Source organism: Bubalus bubalis, chromosome 7 (genome assembly GCF_019923935.1).
Source record: "Bubalus bubalis isolate 160015118507 breed Murrah chromosome 7, NDDB_SH_1, whole genome shotgun sequence".
NCBI classification, from domain to species: Eukaryota; Metazoa; Chordata; class Mammalia; order Artiodactyla; family Bovidae; genus Bubalus; species Bubalus bubalis.
In genome coordinates, this window is record NC_059163.1 from 33,066,460 (window position 1) to 33,086,445 (window position 19,986).

The 19,986-nt window shown below is 38.8% G+C and overlaps 1 pseudogene; it reads left to right on the plus strand.

Annotated features, from left to right (window-relative positions):
* The first annotated feature begins 6,455 nt into the window (after positions 1-6,455).
* LOC123334366 lies at positions 6,456-18,447 on the plus strand (annotated as a pseudogene).
* The last annotated feature ends 1,539 nt before the right edge of the window (positions 18,448-19,986 follow it).

Genomic DNA, 19,986 nt, shown 5'->3' on the forward strand with positions numbered 1-19,986 from the left:
TACCATAGAATTTTCCATAGAACCCACCTAAGTAACTGAAATATATTTAAAGAAAAGTACAACCAACAGGAAGTAAGAAGGTAGAACTATATGTTTCCATAGTAGAAAATGTTTTTAAATCAAGCATATAGGCTTACAAAATTTTCTTCAAATCTATACAGGGGCACTTGTAATAGACAAAGGGTTGGTAGTCACTGTGCAATAAGAAGGACTACAAATCTCCAATGAAAAGTCTAGCACTCCAATATGAAACTAAATGAAAAGTATGAACAGGAAATTCACAGAAGCAAAATGGCCAATGACATATAAAAGGTGGTATGGAAAATTTGGGAAATTGAAATTGTCAACAAGTAATATTGCTACAAATAATTTGTAGAATAAATAATCTGGTAGGACTAATTTTGAGGAAGCATTGCCAACAAAGGTCCATCTAGTCAAGGCTATGGTTTTTCCAGTGGTCATGTATGGATGTGAGAGCTGGACTGTGAAGAAGGCTGAAAGCCGAAGAATTGATGCTTTTGAACTGTGGTGTTGGAGAAGACTCTTGAGAGTCCCTTGGACTGCAAGGAGATCCAACCAGTCCATTCTAAAGGAGATCAGTCCTGGGTGCTCTTTGGAAGGAATGATGCTAAAGCTGAAACTCCAGTACTTTGGCCACCTCATGCAAAGAGTTGACTCATTGGAAAAGACTCTGATGCTGGGAGGTATTGGGGGCAGGAGGAGAAGGGGACGACAGAGGATGAGATGGCTGGATGGCATCACTGACTCGATGGACGTGCGTTTGAGTGAACTCCGGGAGTTGGTGATGGACAGGGAGGCCTGGCATGCTGCGATTCATGGGGTCGCAAAGAGTCAGACAGGACTGAGTGGCTGAACTGAACTGAACAGAATATGGAAATACCATTTAAATAAAATTTATGCACACTGTTTTATATAGCAACTCATCATCTAGTTATGTGTCATGCAGAAATACTTGCACATGTTCATAATTACATACTGAATGTTCCCACCAGCACTTAAATGGCTATCAATTTGTGAACACACTTATCTACAACATAGGTATGAGTTATACAGCCATGAAAGAAAACAGTTACTGCTAAGTCACTTCAGTCTTGTCCGACTTTGTGTGACCCCATAGATGGCAACCCACCAGGCTCCCCCGTTCCTGGGATTCTCCAGACAAGAACACTGGAGTGGGTTGCCATTTCTTTCTCCAATGTATGAAAGTGAAAAGTGAAAGTGAAGTCGCTCAGTCATGTGCGACTCTTAGCGACCCCATGGACTGAAGCTTACCAGGCTTCTCCCGCTATGGGGTTTTCCAGGAAAGAGTACTGGAGTGCGGTGCCATTGCCTTCTCCAGAAAACAGTTAAATTATGGGCAATATTGTTAAATACTCTCTATTTCACATTACTAAACAAATATAAAGTTCCAGAAATTCTAAAAAAAAAAAAAGAAGCATGACACTCATCTTTGGAAATAAATTTAAACATATTTTATGTAAATATATGTAAATTTGTACACCACAGAGGAAATGATCTTTAGAATACACTGAATTTCCGATAACTTCCAGGTGTTCAAGGCAGTTTTAGAAAAGGCAGGGGAACCAAAGATCAAATTGCTAACATCCACTGGATCATCAAAAAAGCAAGAGAGTTCCAGAAAAACATCTATTTCTGCTTTATTGACTATGCCAAAGCCTTTGACTGTGTGGATCACAATAAACTATGGGAAATTCTTCAAGAGATGGGAATACCAGACCACCTGACCTGCCTCTTGAGAAACCTATATGCAGGTCAGGAAGCAACAGTTAGAACTGGACATGGAACAACAGACTGGTTCCAAGTAGAAAAAGGAGTACGTCAAGGCTGTATATCGTCACCCTGCTTATTTAACTTATATGCAGAGTACATCATGAGAAATGCTGGGCTGGAAGAAGCACAAGCTGGAACCAAGATTGCTGGGAGAAATGTCAATAACGTCAGATATGCAGATGACACCACCCTTATGGCAGAAAGTGAGAAAGAACTCAAGAGCCTCTTGATGAAAGTCAAAGAAAAGAGTGAAAAAGTTGGCTTAACACTCAACATTGAGAAAACTAAGATCACTGCATCCAGTCCCATCACTTCATGGCAAATAGATGGGGAAGCAGTGGAAACGGTGGCTAACTTTATTTTTCTGGGCTCCAAAATCACTGCAGATGGTGACTGCAGCCATGAAATTAAAAGACACTTACTCCTTGGAAGGAAAGTTATGACCAAACTAGACACCATATTAAAAAGCAGAGACATTACTTTGAAAACAAAGGTCTGTGTAGTAAGGCTATGGTTTTTCCAGTGATCATGTATGGATGTGAGAATTGGACTATAAAGAAAGCAGAGCACAGAAGAATTGATGCTCTTGAACTATGGTGTTGGAGAAGACTCTTGAGAGTCCCTTGGACTGCAAGAAGATCCAACCAGTCCATCCTAAAGGAAATCAGTCGTGGGTGTTCACCGGAAGGACTGATGTTGAAGCTGAAACTCCAGTTCTTTGGCCACCTGATACAAAGAGCTGACTCATTGGAAAAGACCCTAATTCTGGGAAATTTTAGGGCAGGTGGAGAAGGGAATGACAGAGGATGTGATGGTTGGATGGCATCACTGACTCAATGGACATGGGTTGGATGGACTCCGGGAGTTGGTCATGAACAGTGAGGCCTGGCATGCTGCAGTTCATGGGGTCACAAAGAGTCAGACACGACTGAGCGACTGAACTGAACTGAACTGAACTGAATTTCCAATGAAAACAATTTAACTTTTTATTCTATATACTTCTTCATTACTTGACCTTTCACAATAATCCTTTCATTTATTTATTTTGTGATATTAAATAATTAGTGAAATAAACATATAGATTCAAAATATTCAGTTCTTGTTATCTTAAGATATTAAATCATAAGATTTTCATATCATGCTATCAGTGTATTAGTTTCACTCAGAATCCTTGAACTGAGGACTTCCCTGTTAGTCTAAGGGGCTCCCCAAGTGGCTCAGTAGTAAAGAATTTGCCTACCGATGCAGGAGACCTAGGTTCAATCCCTCGGTCAGGGAGATCTCCTGGAGGAAAAATGACAATCCACTCCAATGTTATTGCCTGGGAAATCCCATTAACAGGCAAGCCTGGTTGAACACAACTGAGTGACTGAGCACATACTTGCACTGGTGGTCCAGTGGTTAAGACTCCAGCTTCCACTGCAGGAAGCACATGTTCAATCCCTGGTCTGGGAATTAAGATCCCCATCCCACATGCTGCGGCCAAAATTAAAATAAATTCTTTTAAAAAGAGCTACTGGAAATTTGGCATACTATCCAATATTTCAAACAAGGACTCTTTCTTTTTTTTTTTAGAACACCTTATATTTATAATTCCAATAGTTTTTAAAATCTTAACTCACATAGTCTACTGATTTTACTGTGGTTTAACAGCAGTATTATATGAATTTTACAATAGTTAAGGGACCTCTGCTGGATTACATCTAAACTTATAATAGTGTTTTTGAGTCATGACTACAAATACTCTGCCAGCTCTCCCATCAAGTAATTCCCTCTCTCTTGAACTTTAGTAAATCTAGATGCTGTCTCACAGATGTTTCAGCCTAACCTCCAAGGCTCAGTTACAGAACACAACACACATCTGTCTCTGACTCTCTATCTTGGTCATTCAGCCTGTCTATGTCTCTATCTGTCTATCTATCTATCTCACTATCCATTTCATCTCTCCGTCTGCCTACTCACCATGGAGGTCTGTAACATACTCAAAGTTTCCATGATAAATGACCACTTGTGGAAGGACACATACACATGCCTAAGAAGTCCCAGTAGTTCCAGCCCTCCAGCAATTTGAGTCTTTTAAAAGCAATCACCAGAGGTCCTCATGGTTATAGCCCCAGTCACCATAAGACTGGAACCACCTGAGAGACCTATTACAAGAATCACCTGAATGAGCCCCACCAACACTCAGAACTATGAGAGATAAAAATAAAATAAATATTGCTCTTCTAAGGGCAGTTTTTTGCACTAATACATAACTTAAACAATAATCATGCTTTTATCATAATATCATAGTGATGATATATCTTAATAATGGGAAACTGTTCATGTTACATTTTGAAAGTAACTGTAACCCAGAAAAGGGAGTCACCATACCATAGTGGTTAAGAGGTTGCACACTGAACACAGTGTGGATTTAATTCACTGAAAAACTACTACATGAATTGCAGTATTCATAGCAGCACTATTTACAATAGCCAAAACATGGAAGCCAACTAAGCTAACTAAGCCAACAACAGATAATTGTCTTAAGATGTGGGATGTATATACAAAGGAATATTACTCACCCTTAGAAAGAATAAAATTTTGCCATTTGTAGCAACATGGATGAACCTAGAAAATAAAATTCATAGTGGAATATGTCATTCATAAAAATACTACATCACTTATATGTGAAATCTAAAAAGTAATACAAATGTATCTATATATAAAACAGAATCAGATTCACAGACATTGACAATAAATTTATGGTTACCAAACTGGAGAAGGGGAAGAACAAATTAGGAGTATAGTGCTACAAATATAAACTATTAACATAAAATAAGCAATAAGAATCTATTGACTAGCACAGAGAATTATACCCAATATCTTGTAATAAATGATGATGAGTATAATCTACAAAAATCCTGAATCATGATGCTATGCACCTAAAACTCAGACAAAATTATAAAACTACACTTAAAGATACATAGAGAGATAATAGATAGATAGGTTTACATTACAAACCAGGGGCTATTAAACCATGGCCTCTGAGCCGAATCCTGGTGGCACCCATTTGTTATTCTACCAGTGAGGCTAAATTTATATAACACAAAATTTACCTTTTTAACCATTATAAATTGTATAATTCAGTTAATGAATTACACGATGTGCAACTATCACCTCTAGCTACATCCAGAATCTTTTCATCTCCCAAAAGCAGCTATGTAGTTACTTCCCACTCACTCATTCCTCAGCCCTAGCAAACTGACATCTACATTCCGTTGAATATATTAAAGAAGCAGAATGTAGAGAAATTTCACAACACCTTGAACCTCCCTCTTCTTAAATGGCAGCATGACATATTCCATGGACCAGCTCTTACATGAAACAAGAATAACTAGTGGAAATTGTGTTTTAAACAGCTATTTAAAGTGTCTAGAAATTGTCCTGAAGACACACAGTAAAGGCACATTTATTCCAGAGAAACATTACAACAGTAAAACCACCAAAATCCTGTGCTATTTCAACCTCAAATTTCTCCCTCTCTCACTATCCTTAATCAGAAAAATAGATTCCACTCTAAGTAGGTTCAGAAAGAACACAGAGCTCGCACTCCTACAATTCCTTTTGAGTGCTATAGTATCTCCTTAGAAGGGTCAAGCCGCTTGAATTCCACATACACACACACACACACGCACACACATATATCTCAGCTGTGTGTTACAGAGGCTAAGTTCCAGGCAAGAGTGGTCAACAAGGTTCTCCCTTCTTCCACTCTGCTGCTGCTGCTGCTGCTAGGTCACTTCCGTCGTGTCTGACTCTGTGCGACCCCATAGACAGCAGGCAGCCCACCAGGCTCCCCCATCCCTGGGATTCTCCAGGCAAGAACACTGGAGTGGGTTGCCATTTCCTTCTCCAATGCATGGAAGTGAAAAGTGAAAGTGAAGTCGCTCAGTCGTGTCCGACTCTTAGCGACCCCATGGACTGCAGCCTACCAAGCTCCTCCGTCCATGGGATTTTCCAGGTAAGAGTACTGGAGTGGCTTGGCATTGCCTTCTTCCACTCAGCCACACTCAAAGGGCAAAGATTCTATTTAGGTACAACATATTGAGTATAGTGAATTGCAGATAGTCATTTCCTCAGCTCATTCATAGAATGCAGCTTCCATGATGAAAGAGGCAAAGTAAAAATAGACACTATTATTTACACCTAAAAGAAGGATGTAACAGAGAGAGCAGTGGCACACTGTCCATATCCCCAGCTCTGGAAGCCAAGGTCAGAGAGTTTGATCAGAGGGACATTCTTAGCATAAAACACAGAGCCCCAGGCTAGTCTCAAGGCATTCATTTTATTTGAATCAGATTGTGGGAAGGTCGGGGCTTCCCTCATAGCTCAGTTGGCAAAGAATCTACGTTCAATTCAGGAAAACCCCACTTTGACTCCTGGGTCAGGAATATCCCTTGGAGAAGGGATAGGCCACCCACTCCAGTATTTTTGGGCTTCCATTGTAACTCAGCTGGTAAAGAGTCCGCCTGCAATGAGGGGGCTTTGCTTTGAACCCTGGGTTGGGAAGATCCCCTGGAGAAGGGAAAGGCTTACCCACTCCAGTCTTCTGGCCTGGAGAATTCCAGGGACTACAGTCCATGGGGTCACAAAGAGTCGACATGACTGTGCAACTTGCACTTAGTGGGAAGTTCACACCTATGAGTGCCCACAAGCTATGAACAAATTTGTTGCTAAGAAGCTAAGAGGAAGCTGGTTGCTTCATGACAGATACAAGCTAAACCACTGGGAAGTTACCAGAAACTCTAGAAAACCAATGGAAGACACAGTTGAGAAGACCCTTTCTAAGGTCAGAACACACATCAGACACTGACTTCCAAAGTATCCCTGCAAAAAAATCTGAACTTTTTGGGGTCAGATGCTGGAGAAATTTATACTTCCAAGATATTATCCAAAACTATAGCACAATCACACAACAACTGGTGAGGGCTAACAGTTAAAAAAAGAGATAGTCAAAAGGAGTGTCCCACTATAACCGCTGTCAGCCCAGGGAATGTGAGTATGCCCAAGGCTGCACTCTTCAAGTAGTCATATCATAGCTTTAACATAGTAGAGGAAAAGGACTTCACTAAAATAGTCCATTTAGTTACTGAACAAATAGCAGTAAAAATACATGGACCTGCAGAGGATCAATATTCAGACTTGCTATACTCTTATTATATAAATGTTACAGTTTAACAAAAATTTCACCACACATATAAATAAAAATGGAAATGTGACCTCCATGTGGGGGAAAAAATGCAATACAAACTGATTATGAGAGAGACTAATTGTTCAAACAGGGAAAAACTTCAAATTAGCTATTGTAAATTGTATTCAATGACCCAAAGGAAACTATGAGAAATGCAAAACACTCAAATAAAAGAAATTATAAACTAAATATATACATTGATGTGTGTGTGTGTGTGTGTGTGTGTGTGTGTGTGTGTATACATATATAAACGGTCACAGGCTTCCAAGGTGGCACTAGTGGTAAAGAACCCAATGGCTAATTCAGAAGACATGAGAGATGTGCATTCAGTCCCTAGGTTGGGAAGATCCCCTGGAGTAAGGGCATCAAACCCTCTCCAGTATTCTTGCCTGGAGAATCCAATCGACAAAGGAGCCTGGCAGGCTTGAGTCCATTGGGTCACAAAGAGTCAGACATGACTGAAGCAACATAAGAGGCACACAAGCAAATGACATGAGACCTTTGTGAATCCTTATATTACACCAAAATGGAGTACTTTGAATTCCTAAAAGCATGCAACCCACCTTCAGTAAGCCATTCTTAAGATGTAAAGAGAAGTATAAATTAATGTCCCATCCAACTGAATCTATAAGTCAGAGATTGTTGTTTCTCAGCCATTCGGTCATGTCTGACTCTTTGTGACCCCATGAACTGCAGCATGCCAGGCTTTGTGTTCTTCACTATCTCCCAGAGCTTGCTCAAATTCATGTCCATCAAGGCGGTGATGCCATTCAACCATCTCATCTTCTATCACCCACTACTCCTCCTGCCCTCAATCTTTTTCAGCATCAAGGTCTTTTCCAATGAGTCAGCTTTTCACCTCAGGTAGCCAAAGTATCAGAGCTTCAGCTTCAGCATCAGTCCTTCCAATGAATATTCAGGGTTGATTTCCCTTTAGGATTACCTGGTTTGATCTCCTTGCTGTCCAAATTACTCTAAAGAGCCTTCTCACAGTTGAAAAGCATCAATGCTTGGATATTCAGCCTTCTTTACCATCCAACTCTCATATCCATACATGACTACTGGAAAAACCATAGCTTTGACTACATGGACCTTTGTCAACAAAGCAATGTCTCTGCTTTTGAATGTGCTGTCTAGGTTTGTCATAGCTTTTCTTCCAAGAAGCAATCTTCTTTTAATTTCATGGCTGCAGTCACTACCCACAGTGATTTTGGAGCCCAAGAAAGTAAGAGATACAAAGCAGGGGATAGAAATCATGTTTTCAAAAGTATCAAATGAAAATTTTAGAGTTGAAAATTACAATACTGGAAAAAAATTCACTAGAGGGAGTCAGTAGTTAAGTTGAAGCCACAGATGAAAAAGCCAGCAAATTCAATATAGATCAATAAGATAATACAATCAAAAAAACAGAGATAAAAAAGAATAAAAAGAAATGAACACAAGGGCAGCAAATTGTGGGACATAATCCAACACACTAACATACACAAAATAGGAGTGCTATAAGAAGGATAGGCAAAGCAAAATATTCAAAAAATAATGGCAGAAAACATCCTAAATATGATGAATGATATCAGTCTACATATCCCAGGGTTTCAATCAATTCCAGGTAGGATAAACATGGGAGAGTCATACACAGACTAATGAAATGTTGAAAGCTAAAGATAGAAAATCTTAAAGCACTAATAGAAGATAATACAGCCATGCCAGTAAACTCCAATAAGATACTACTTATATCTCATCAGAAACTGTGGATGCTCTATGGCAGTGAGATGATATATTCAAAGTGTTGAAAGACAAAACCATCAGCCAAAAATTCTATGTCAAAAAAAGCTATCTTTAAAAACTGAGGGAAAAAAACAGATAGTCCTTTGCCCATCCAACCCCCAAAAGCCCTCGCCACCACCACCACTCCCTGTCTCCCCTGTGTCCAGAAGATCCTCTGGTGGAGATGATGGCTATCCACTCCAGTATTCTTGCCTGGAAAATCCTAGAGGAGCCTGGCTGGCTGTGGTCCACAGTGTCATAAAGAATCAGACACGACAGAAGCAACTTGCCAGGCACGTGCATATCGTATATTATACATGCACATATATGTTTGCTTTATCAAAAAACAGACACTTCCAAACATCTTTGGCTAAAACACTCCAAACTCTTTTCCAAAAATTACCTAATATATGCATTTGACAATATTGTCACTTCCTCTCAGATTTGTTTTTGTTCTCCTTTCAGGAAGACCCACTACAACATATGAGACAAAGATTGGAAGGTGAAATATGGCTCATTCGAGCCTACTGGGATTTAGAATTTCCTCTCCCAGTGCTACCAAATTTTGAATTTGTTGGAGGCCTCCTCTGCAAATCTGCCAAATCTCTGCCTAAGGTGTTCCGGTTTTGCTTTGTTTACTTTGCATTTTCAATAGAAATAATTCTGAATTCTTAATTTAGAATGTTTGATGAGAGTGAGTTGGATGTGTAAAGCTTGATAAAATTACCAGCCAATTAGAAACTCGAAGAAATTCCTATACCAACTCAAGTGTCTGAATTTAATTATCATTACAGAATCAAATGGGATACCTGGGAAACTTTGAGAATATATGAAAAAAATGAAAGACTTCATTATTCAACACATAATAAAACATCAGACATTCATTAAAAGAATAATTGTTCAATGATTAGCATATTCCAGAAGTAAGTGCTAATATAAAGAAATGGTGTTAAGCCAGCTTATGCCACTTGGCACTCTACCTGGAAACTCAGAATACAAGAAAGTCATAAAAACTTCATGCTCAGTATCATAATATGGAAATTCCTACCCTGGTGGCTCAGATGGTGAAGAATCTGCTTGCAATCTGGGAGACCTGGGTTCAATTCTCAGGTCGGGAAAATTCTTAGAGAATGGAATGGCAACCCACTCCAGTATTCTTGCCTGCAGAATCCCACGGACTAAGGAGCCTAGCAGGCTGAAGTCCATGAGGTCGCAAAGAGTGGGACACGACTGATTGACTAACACTTTCACTTTCACATGTGCTATTGAAATATCCAGTAGGAATTATGGAAATTATCTCTGAAGCAATGACAAGTAAGATGAAATCTGAAGGATGTTCAGGGATAAGTAAAAGGGATCGGGTAGGGGTGGAGGAAAACACGAAAGAAAAGCAGGCAGAATAGTAATGACAGTTTCCAAGAAGTTCAAGCTTAGTCTAAATGGAAAGAGGCTGAGTAAGAGGCAGATGATGTTGAAAAGATGAGTTGAAGAGAGACCATCATAAGAAATTTGAAAGATCTAGTAGAAGAATTGGGAGAAAATTAAAGAGTTAAGAAAGGAAGAGATAGGATCACATTTAATTTAAAAAAAAAAATCACAGGCTGTAGTCACTGGGTTGGATTGCAAAGGGCCAAGAGCAGAAAGGGACACCATTTAGCAGGTTTTCACGAGATATAACCAACAATGATGGAAAACTAGACTACAGTGTTCACAGAGGTATAACCACTCACTCTGAAAATCATAGAACCAACCTCCCATTGTTGTTGTGGGGAAAATTATTTTAGTACATTTGAAACATCCAAAATGTGACTGGCACATATTCAAGGATCTAGAAGAAATACTAACTGTTGTTGTTATTATTTTTTTTTTACTATTAGATACTATCTAAACCTAATGTGTGCTAGCCACCTGTGCCTAATTAATCGAATCAAAATTGGTTTTCAATTACAACAAGATTGTAATTTTTTCCTGGTTAGTCTAGTTAGAAATTCTCATTTCTTTTCATCTTTTTGCAAAGACAGAGAAAGACATATTCCATATGATATCACATATATGTGGAATCTAAAATAGTCAAAAGGTAAAAGCAGAGAATAATATGCTGGTAACCAGGAGCTGACAAAATGTGGTCTACTGGAGAAGGAAATAGCACTTCAGTATTCCTGCCTTGAGAACCCCAAGAACATTATGAAAAGGCAAAAAGATAAGACACAGAAAGATGAACTCCCAAGGTCAGTAGGTGCCCAATATGCTACTGAAGATCAGTAGAGAAATAACTCTGGAAAGAATGAAGGGATGGAGCCAAAGCAAAAACAACACCCAGTTGTGAATGAGACTGGTGATGGAAGTAAAGTCCAATGCTATAAAGAGCAATATTGCATAGGAACCTGGAATGTTAGGTACATGAATCAAGGCAAATGGGAAGTGGTCAAAGAGGAGATGGCAAGAGTGAACACTGACATTCTAGGAATCAGTGAACTAAAATGGACTGGAATGGGTGAATTTAACTCAGATGACCATTATATCTACTACTGTGGGCAGGAATCCATTAGAAGACATGGAGTAACCATCATGGTCAACAAAAGAGTCCAAAATGCAGTACTTAGATGCAAGCTCAAAAACGACAAAATGATCTCTGTTTGTTTCCAAGGCAAACAATTCAATATCATGGTAATCCAAGTCTATGTCCCAACCAGTAATGCTGAAAACACTGAAATTGAACGGTTCTATGAAGACCTACAAGACCTTTTAGAACTAACACCCAAAAAACATGTACTTGTCATTATGGGGCCTGGAATGCAAAAGTAGGAAGTCAAGAAACACCTGGAGTAACAGACAAATTTGGCCTTGGAATACAGAATGAAGTAGGGCAAAGGCTAATAGAGTTTTGCTAAGAGAACGCACTGGTCATAGCAAACACCCTCTTCCAACAACACAAGAGAAGACTACATATGGACTTCACCAGATGGCCAACACCAAAATCAGACTGATTATATTCTTTGCAGCCAAAGATGGAGACACTCTATACAGTCAGCAAATGCAAGACTGGGAGTGACTGTGGTTCAGATCATCACAGTGGAAGTGAGAAATAGACTCAAGGGACTAGATATGATAGACAGAGTGCCTGATGAACTATGGATGGAGGTTCCTGACCTTGTACAGAAGAGAGGGAGCAAGACCATCACCAAGAAAGAGAAATGCCAAAAAAGCAAAATGGCTATTTAAGGAGGCCTTACAAAAAGCTGTGAAAAGAAGACAAGCCAAAAGCAAAGGAGAAAAGGAAAGATATACATGTTTGAATGCAGAGTTCCAAAGAATAGCAAGGAGACATAAGAAAGCCTTCTTCAGTGATCAGTGCAGAGAAATAGAGGAAAACATTAGACTGGGAAAGACTAGAGCTCTCTTCAAGAAAATTATAGATACCAAGGGAACATTTCATGCAAAGATAGGCTCAATAAAGGACAGAAATGGTATGGACCTAACAGAAGCAGAAGTTATTAAGAGGTGGCAAGAATACACAGAAGAACTGTACAAAAAAGATATTCACGACCCAGATAATCACGATGGTGTGATCACTCACCTAGAGTCAGACATCCTGGAATATGAAGTCAAGTGGGCCTTAGGAAGCATCACTATGAACAAAGCTAGTGGAGGTGATGGAATTCCAGTTGAGCTATTTCAAATCCAAAAAAAAAAAAAAAAAAAAATGATGCCATGAAAGTACTGCACTCAATATGCCAGCATATTTAGAAAACTCAGCAGTGGTCACAGGCTGGAAAAGGTCAGTTTTCATTCCAATCCCAAAGAAAGGCAATACCAAAGAATGCTCAGACTTCCACATAATTACACTCATCTCACACGCTAGCAAAGTAATTCTCAAAATTCTCCAAGCCAGGCTTCAGCAGTATGTGAACTGTGAAACTCCAGATGTTCAAACTAGATTTAGAAAAAGCAGAGGAACCAGAGACCAAATTTCCAACATTCGCTGGATCATCAAATAAATAATAGAGTTCCAGAAAAACATCTATTTCTGCTTTATTGATTATGCCAAATCCTTTGACTGTGTGGATCACAGCAAACTGTGGAAAATTCTTCAAGGGATGGGAATACCAGACCACTTGACCTACCTTTTGAGAAATGTACATACAGGTCAGGAAGCAACAGTTAGAACTGGACATGGAACAACAGGCTGGTTCCAAATAGGAAAAGGAGTACATCAAGGCTGTATGTTGTCACCCTGCTTATTTAACTTATATGCAGAGTACATCATGAGAAATGCTGGGCTGGAAGAAGCACAAGCTGGAATCAAGATCGCTGGGAGAAATCTCAATAACCTCAGATATGCAGATGACACCACCCTTATGGCAGAAAGTGAAGAAGAACGAAAGATTCTCTTGATGAAGCTGAAAGAGGAGAGTGAAAAAGTTGGCTTAAAGCTCAACGTTCAGACAACTGAGATCATGGCATCTGGTCCCATCACTTCATGGCAAATAGATGGGGAAACAATGCCAAACTTTATTTTGGGGGGGCTCCAAAGTCACTGGAGATGGTGACTGCAGCCATGAAATTAAAAGACACTTACTCCTTGGAAGGAAAGTTATAACCAACCTAGCCAGCATATTAAAAAGCAGAGATATTACTTTGTCAACAAGGGTCCATCTAGTCAAGTTATGGTTTTTCCAGTAGTCATGTATGGATGTGAGAGTTGGACTATAAAGAAAGCTGAACGCTGAAGAATTGATGCTTTTGAACTGTGGTGTTGGAGAAGACTCTTGAGAGTCCCTTGGACTGTAATGAGATCCAACCACTTCATCCTAAAGGAGATCAGTCCTGGGTTTTCATTGGAAGGACTGATGTTGAAGCTGAAACTCCAATTCTTTGGCCACCTGATGAGAAGAACTGACTCATATGAAAAGACCCTAGTGCCTGGAAAGATTGAAGGCAGGTGGAGAAGGGGACAACAGTGGATGAGATGGTTGGATGGCATCAGCGACTCTATGGACATGAGTTTGGGTAAACTCCTGGTGTTGATGATGCACAGGGAGGCCTGGTGTGTTGCAGTACATGGGGTCACAAAGAGTCGGACATGACTGTGTGACTGAACTGAACTGAAGAGAATGTAAAGTATAGAAATGAGAAAATAATAAATCATTCAAATTATAATTTTTCTTAGTATTAATAGGGAAGTGAAATACTAATGACTTATTTTTAAAAAGTATTCAGAACATCTCCCTGGAATAAGTTAAAGAAATGATTTGGCAGGACTATAATAATAAACAATTAAATATGAGTTGCTATGTTGCTATGTGGTCTTCTTCCAATAATCTATGTCGTAACCAATGACAATATTGATGAAGAGTCTAAGTCCAACACCGTTACTCTTCACCACTGTGTGTTGCCTCTGTCTCCTTTCTTTCCTAATTCACACACACAAGTGCACAAATACACATAACACTAGAAGACATTTACCTTATACCAAGGACCTCAAGAATCTCAGGGATGAAGTCTGTTAAAAAATAGTCATTATTGAAAACACTATGGAGTTTCCTAAAAAGCTTAAAAATAGAATTTACGTATAGTCCAGCAATTACCCTTCTGGGAATGTATTCACAAGAATTCAAATTAGGATGAAACAAGATATTTGTACATCATGTTCATGAAAGCACTGTTCACAAGAGCCAAGAGGCTGAAGCAACCCAAGTGTCCCTCAACCAATAAAGCAATAAGCGATTATTCAACCTTTATAAGGAAATTCTGAAACACTACACATCTTGGATGCACCTTCCTCTGAGTGCCATAAGCCAGTCCAGAAAGACAAGTACTATAAAAATCAAAAGTATATGGCTTAGTCAAATTTGTAGAAACACAAAGCAGAGTGATGGTTGCCAGAGCATTTCTTAATGACATAGATTTTCAGTTTTGCCAGGTGATAAAGTTCTGGTTATTGGTTGCACAATATGAATACACTTAACACTACTGAACCACACATTTAGGAATAGTTAAGATGATAATATCTTTTAAAAATCTACAACTCTTTAGGGGAAATGCTTTCAATTTTTCACCATTGAGGATAATGTTTGCTGTGGGTTTGTCATATATAGCTTTTATTATGTTGAGGTATGTTCCTTCTATTCCTGCTTTCGGAGAGTTTTTATCATAAATGGATGTTGGATTTTATCAAAGGCTTTCTCTGCATCTATTGAGATAATCCTTAAAACCTGGAAATAGAACTGCCATACGACCCAGCAATCCCACTGCTGGGCATACACACAGAGGAAACCAGAATTGAAAGAGACACGTGTACCCCAATGTTCATTGCCGCACTGTTTATAATAGCCAGGACATGGAAACAACCTAGATGTCCATCAGCAGATGAATGGATAAGAAAGCTCTGGTACATATATACAATGGAGTATTACTCAGCCATTAAAAAGAATACATTTGAATCAGTTCTAATGAGGTGGATGAAACTGGAGCCTATTATACAGAGTGAAGTAAGCCAGAAAGAAAAACACCAATACAGTATACTAACACATATATATGGAATTTAGAAAGATGGTAACGACAACCCTGTATGCAAGACAGCAAAAGAGACACAGATGTATATAACAGTCTTTTGGACTCTGTGGTGGGGTGGGGGGGATGATTTGGGAGAATGGCATTAAAACATGTATAATATTATATAAGAAACGAATCACCAGTCCAGGTTTGATGCAGGATACAGGAAGCTTGGGGCTGGTGCACTTGGATGACCCAGAGAGATGGTATGGGGAGGGAGGTGGGAGGGGGGTTCAGGATGGGGAACACGTGTACACCCGTGGTGGATGCATGTTGATGTATGGCAAAATAATACAATATTGTAAAGTTAAAAAAAAAAATCTACAACTCTAATAATTCCAGACCATATCTGATTTTTCTCTCTTTAATTGTTTGCAGCAATTGTTTCAATATTGGTCGCTATGCTGTTGATCCTTTGTGATGAAGCAAATTCTTTCCTCACAGGATATGGAAGAGTTTGCCAAGAGCTCTGGAGAAAAAGGTATTACGGTATTTTCTTTGGGGCCAATGGTCACTAACATAAAAGAAGAAAGAGCCAATATGATTGCATCAGCTTTTGCCCAGATTCCACATAAGGTAGGCAAAGTAGCTTAATAGTGAAAAACTATTTAATAACTTGCTTCAATAATGTAAAAAGTCAGATTACAGACAATTTCTGTAAGAAAGGTAAACTACTATGGCAGCTCCAACTTATCTCAGATATTTATAAAAGCCAAAATATACATGGCAAGTGCTACAGTAGTACAGTGTCTTTTATTAACAACACTGTGGATTAACATTATTATAAAAAAAATATTTAAGAGATACTGTGTGAATTTTGGTATTATAATGGGATTGTGGACTGAAAGGTAAATCACCAAATTCTGCCTTGTCATTTGTTCCTCTTGAATGAAGGACTCCTGAGGACAGTACACATACAGATGTTCTCAAGAGTTAAATTTTAACAGTACGTGTAGTAACACAATGATACTATGCAAGAGTGATAAAAGTCTGGAATGCATTACGCAGATTGTATTTGCCCTGGCCCCTTTCATTTCCCCTAAATTTTAGAATAGCCCTATCAGTGTGCTTCTCAGGGTCCTGATCAGAGAAAGGATGGCCAGGGCTCTCCAAGTTGCCTCCAGATACCCAACCAGTGCAAAGACTTAGAAAAAGAGAAATATCGGCCTCCCTGGTTGACTGAACCCTGCCAAAGTCTGAAGCAGGAAGATCAAAGAGAAAGTGAGAAGATGGGCCCTTGCCCTTTAGTTAACCCTGTGCATTGTAAGGTCTGGCCCTTAATGGACTCTGCTTCTAACCTGTCACATTGTCCCTCCTGATTGAGAAGGAAGAAAGGATTATAAGAAGGAATGAGGCACAAGGAAGACTGGCATGGAAAATATTTAGCAGCCGCTTTCTCCATAAAATAGAGTGATACCTTATTTTCTAATGTATAAAATACCCCTGGAGTCTTTGGATATTTGTGAACTACTCTTTTAGTTTGACATCTGATATTGTAGTCTTCTCCTAATAACCTATGCTATTTTTATTTTGCTGAGAAACTAAACTTACTTTATATTCACATAGCAAATAGAGGTTAAAGACTATAAATTATAATTCAGTGTATGAGAATTGATTGGGAATTCCAAAATTGGTACCTTACTTTGGTACTGGGCATAGAAACTTCACTTACACTTTTCACTTTCATGCATTGGAGAAGGAAATGGCAACCCACTCCAGTGTTCTTGCCTGGAGAATCCTAGGGACAGTAGAGCCTGGTGGGCTGCTGTCTATGGGGTCATACAGAATCGGACATGACTGAAGTGACTTAGCAGCAGCAGCAGCATAGAAACTAAATGATTGTTACTGTCAAAGCTTTGTGTTTGTTGTTAAAGTATTCAAAGTCAGCTGAATAAATTTTATTATCACAAGGTTGGATATTTTCAATAACCTTATTGATACATATAAATTACCAACAAGCTCTTCTTTTCTAAATTTAAACTATTTCCAAACCTAGTAAGTGTGGTAATACTCTGGGTTCATGACAAAACTTACTAGTTTTTATTTTTCTTGGAAGTAATGCTTACAATTTGTAATCTAAGAAGGTATGCTTTCTAAGTAGCATTAACTTATTATTGCTAAATTATAAATGAACAGAAAGTTATTTCTCTTAAATGGCTAATTACACATGCATTTTCCTTGTATATCAAAAGAGTAAAAGATATCTATCAAAAGATATATTAACAAGTGAATATAAGTTAACTCTTTTCTGTAGCATGTCAGTGAGTATCATATTTGAAAATAACAGCTAGTGTATTAAAGTGAAGTCACTCAGTCATGTCCAACTCTTTGCAACCCCATGGGCTGTAGCCTACCAGATTCCTCCATCCATGAGATTTTCCAGGCAAGAGTACTGGAGTGGGTTGCATTTCCTTCTCCAGAGGATCTTTCCAACCCAGAGATCAAACCCAGGTCTCCCTCATTGTAAGCGGACACTTTACTGTCTGAGCCACCAAGGAAGTAAAAAATATATATATAACGAATGTTTAAGCGTTGTAAAACATGAATTCTGAAACTTTGTCAATAATGTGTGTGAAACTATGAGGGTTGAGTGTAGAAGACATATAATTTAAGAAATTAAGAAAACTAAAAAAATTAGATATAAAAATTAAGAAATTTAGAAGAAAATAAAATAAAGCAATAAAGTATATAGATTATTAAAAATTTCCCAGTCTTTTTATATTAAAGACCATCTAGCAATTTTTTTTAAATATCTAAATTTGGAATTGAAAATTTCACTTGTCTGTGCCATCATGTGTAGAAATTCATGATTATATTCCATACCTGACTGAACATAGTAATAAGTATGTAAAATATGGGTATTCCTACTAATGTCAGTGCATCAGTAGTTCTCATGACTTGAGATCTCGTGTACTTGTTTCCTGACACACCATGTGGAAGACATTTAACTAGTTGTCTTTTAGTCTCTTCAGAATTCTAATGCTATAACTTTAAACTCACTGAATAAGGTATTTCCTTTACCCCAACAGGTTCTACAGAGATACAATGGCAAGAAACCAGACACGTTAGGACCCAATAGCTGAATCCTCCAGAACGATCATCTCAGTAAAAATTGGCAGAACAAATGCTATAAACATGAATAACAGCTGAGCAGAGTGATAGTACTTCATTAGGAAACAAACTTACCAACTGTTTATTATTGAAACACTCAAAGAGAAAACTTTAGCTCTGTATTTTTACTCCCAACTCTAGAAGGGGAAAGGATAAAATGTGACAGTTGGCACTGTATTATACCTGGTCATGTCCCTTATGTTCAAAATAAAAGATATCTTTACTTTGCCTGTAATTACTTCTCACAGTGAATATTCAGTAGCTTCATGAATTATTGTTCTATATCTGAATTCTTTCCTTACATCTCTTTTTTCTCCTGTGTTCAGTTCAGTAGCTCAGTTGTGTCCGACTTTGCCACCCCATGGACCGCAACATGCCAGGCTTCCTTGTCCATGACCAACACCTGGAGTTTATCCAAACTCATGTCCACTGAGTCAGTGATGCTATCCAACCATCTCATCCTCTGTCATCCCCTTCTCTGCCTGCCCTCAACCTTTCCCAACATCAGGGTCTTTTCAAATGAGTCAGCTCTTCTCATCAGGTGGCCAAAGTATTGGCATTTCAGCTTCAACATCAGTTCTTCCAATGAACACTCAGGACTGGTCTCCTTTAGGATGGACTGGTTGGATCTCCTTTCAGTCCAAAGGACTCTCAAGAGTCTTCTCCAACACCACACTTCAAAAGCATCAATTCTTCAGTGTTCAGCTTTCTTTATAGTCCAACCTTCACATCCATACATGACTACTGGAAAAACCATAGCCTTGACTAGAGACCTTTGTTGGCAAAGTAACGTCTCTGCTCTTTAATATGCTGTCTGGTTTGGTCATAACTTTCCTTCCAAGGAGTGAGCGTCTTTTAATTTCATGGCTGCAGTCACTATCTACAGTGATTTGGAGCCCAAAAAAATAAAGTCTGACACTGTTTCCACTGTTTCCCCATCTATTTCCCATGAAGTGATGGGACCAGATGCCATGATCCTAGTTTTCTGAATGTTGAGTTTTAAGCCAACTTTTTCACTCTCCTCTTTCACTTTCATCAAGAGGACCTTTAGTTCTTCTTCACTTTCTGCCATAAGGGTGGTGTCATCTGCATATCTGAGGTTACTGATATTTCTCCCGGCAATCTTGATTCCAGCTTGTGCTTCTTCCAGGCCAGTGTTTCTCATGATGTACTCTGCATATAAGTTAAATAAGCAGGGTGACAATATACAGGCTTGACGTACTCCTTTTCCTATTTGGAACCAGTCTGTTGTTCCATGTCCAGTTCTAACTGTTGCTTCTTGACCTGCATACAGGTTTCTCAAGAGGCAGGTCAGGTGGTCTGGTATTCCCATCTCTTTCAGAATTTTCCACAGTTTGCTGTGATCCACATAGTCAAAAGTTTTGGCATAGTCAATAGTGCAGAAATAGATGTTTTTCTGGAACTCTCTTGCTTTTTCAATGATCCAGTGGATGTTGGCAATTTGATCTCTGGTTCCTCTGCCTTTTCTAAAACCAGCTTGAACATCTGGA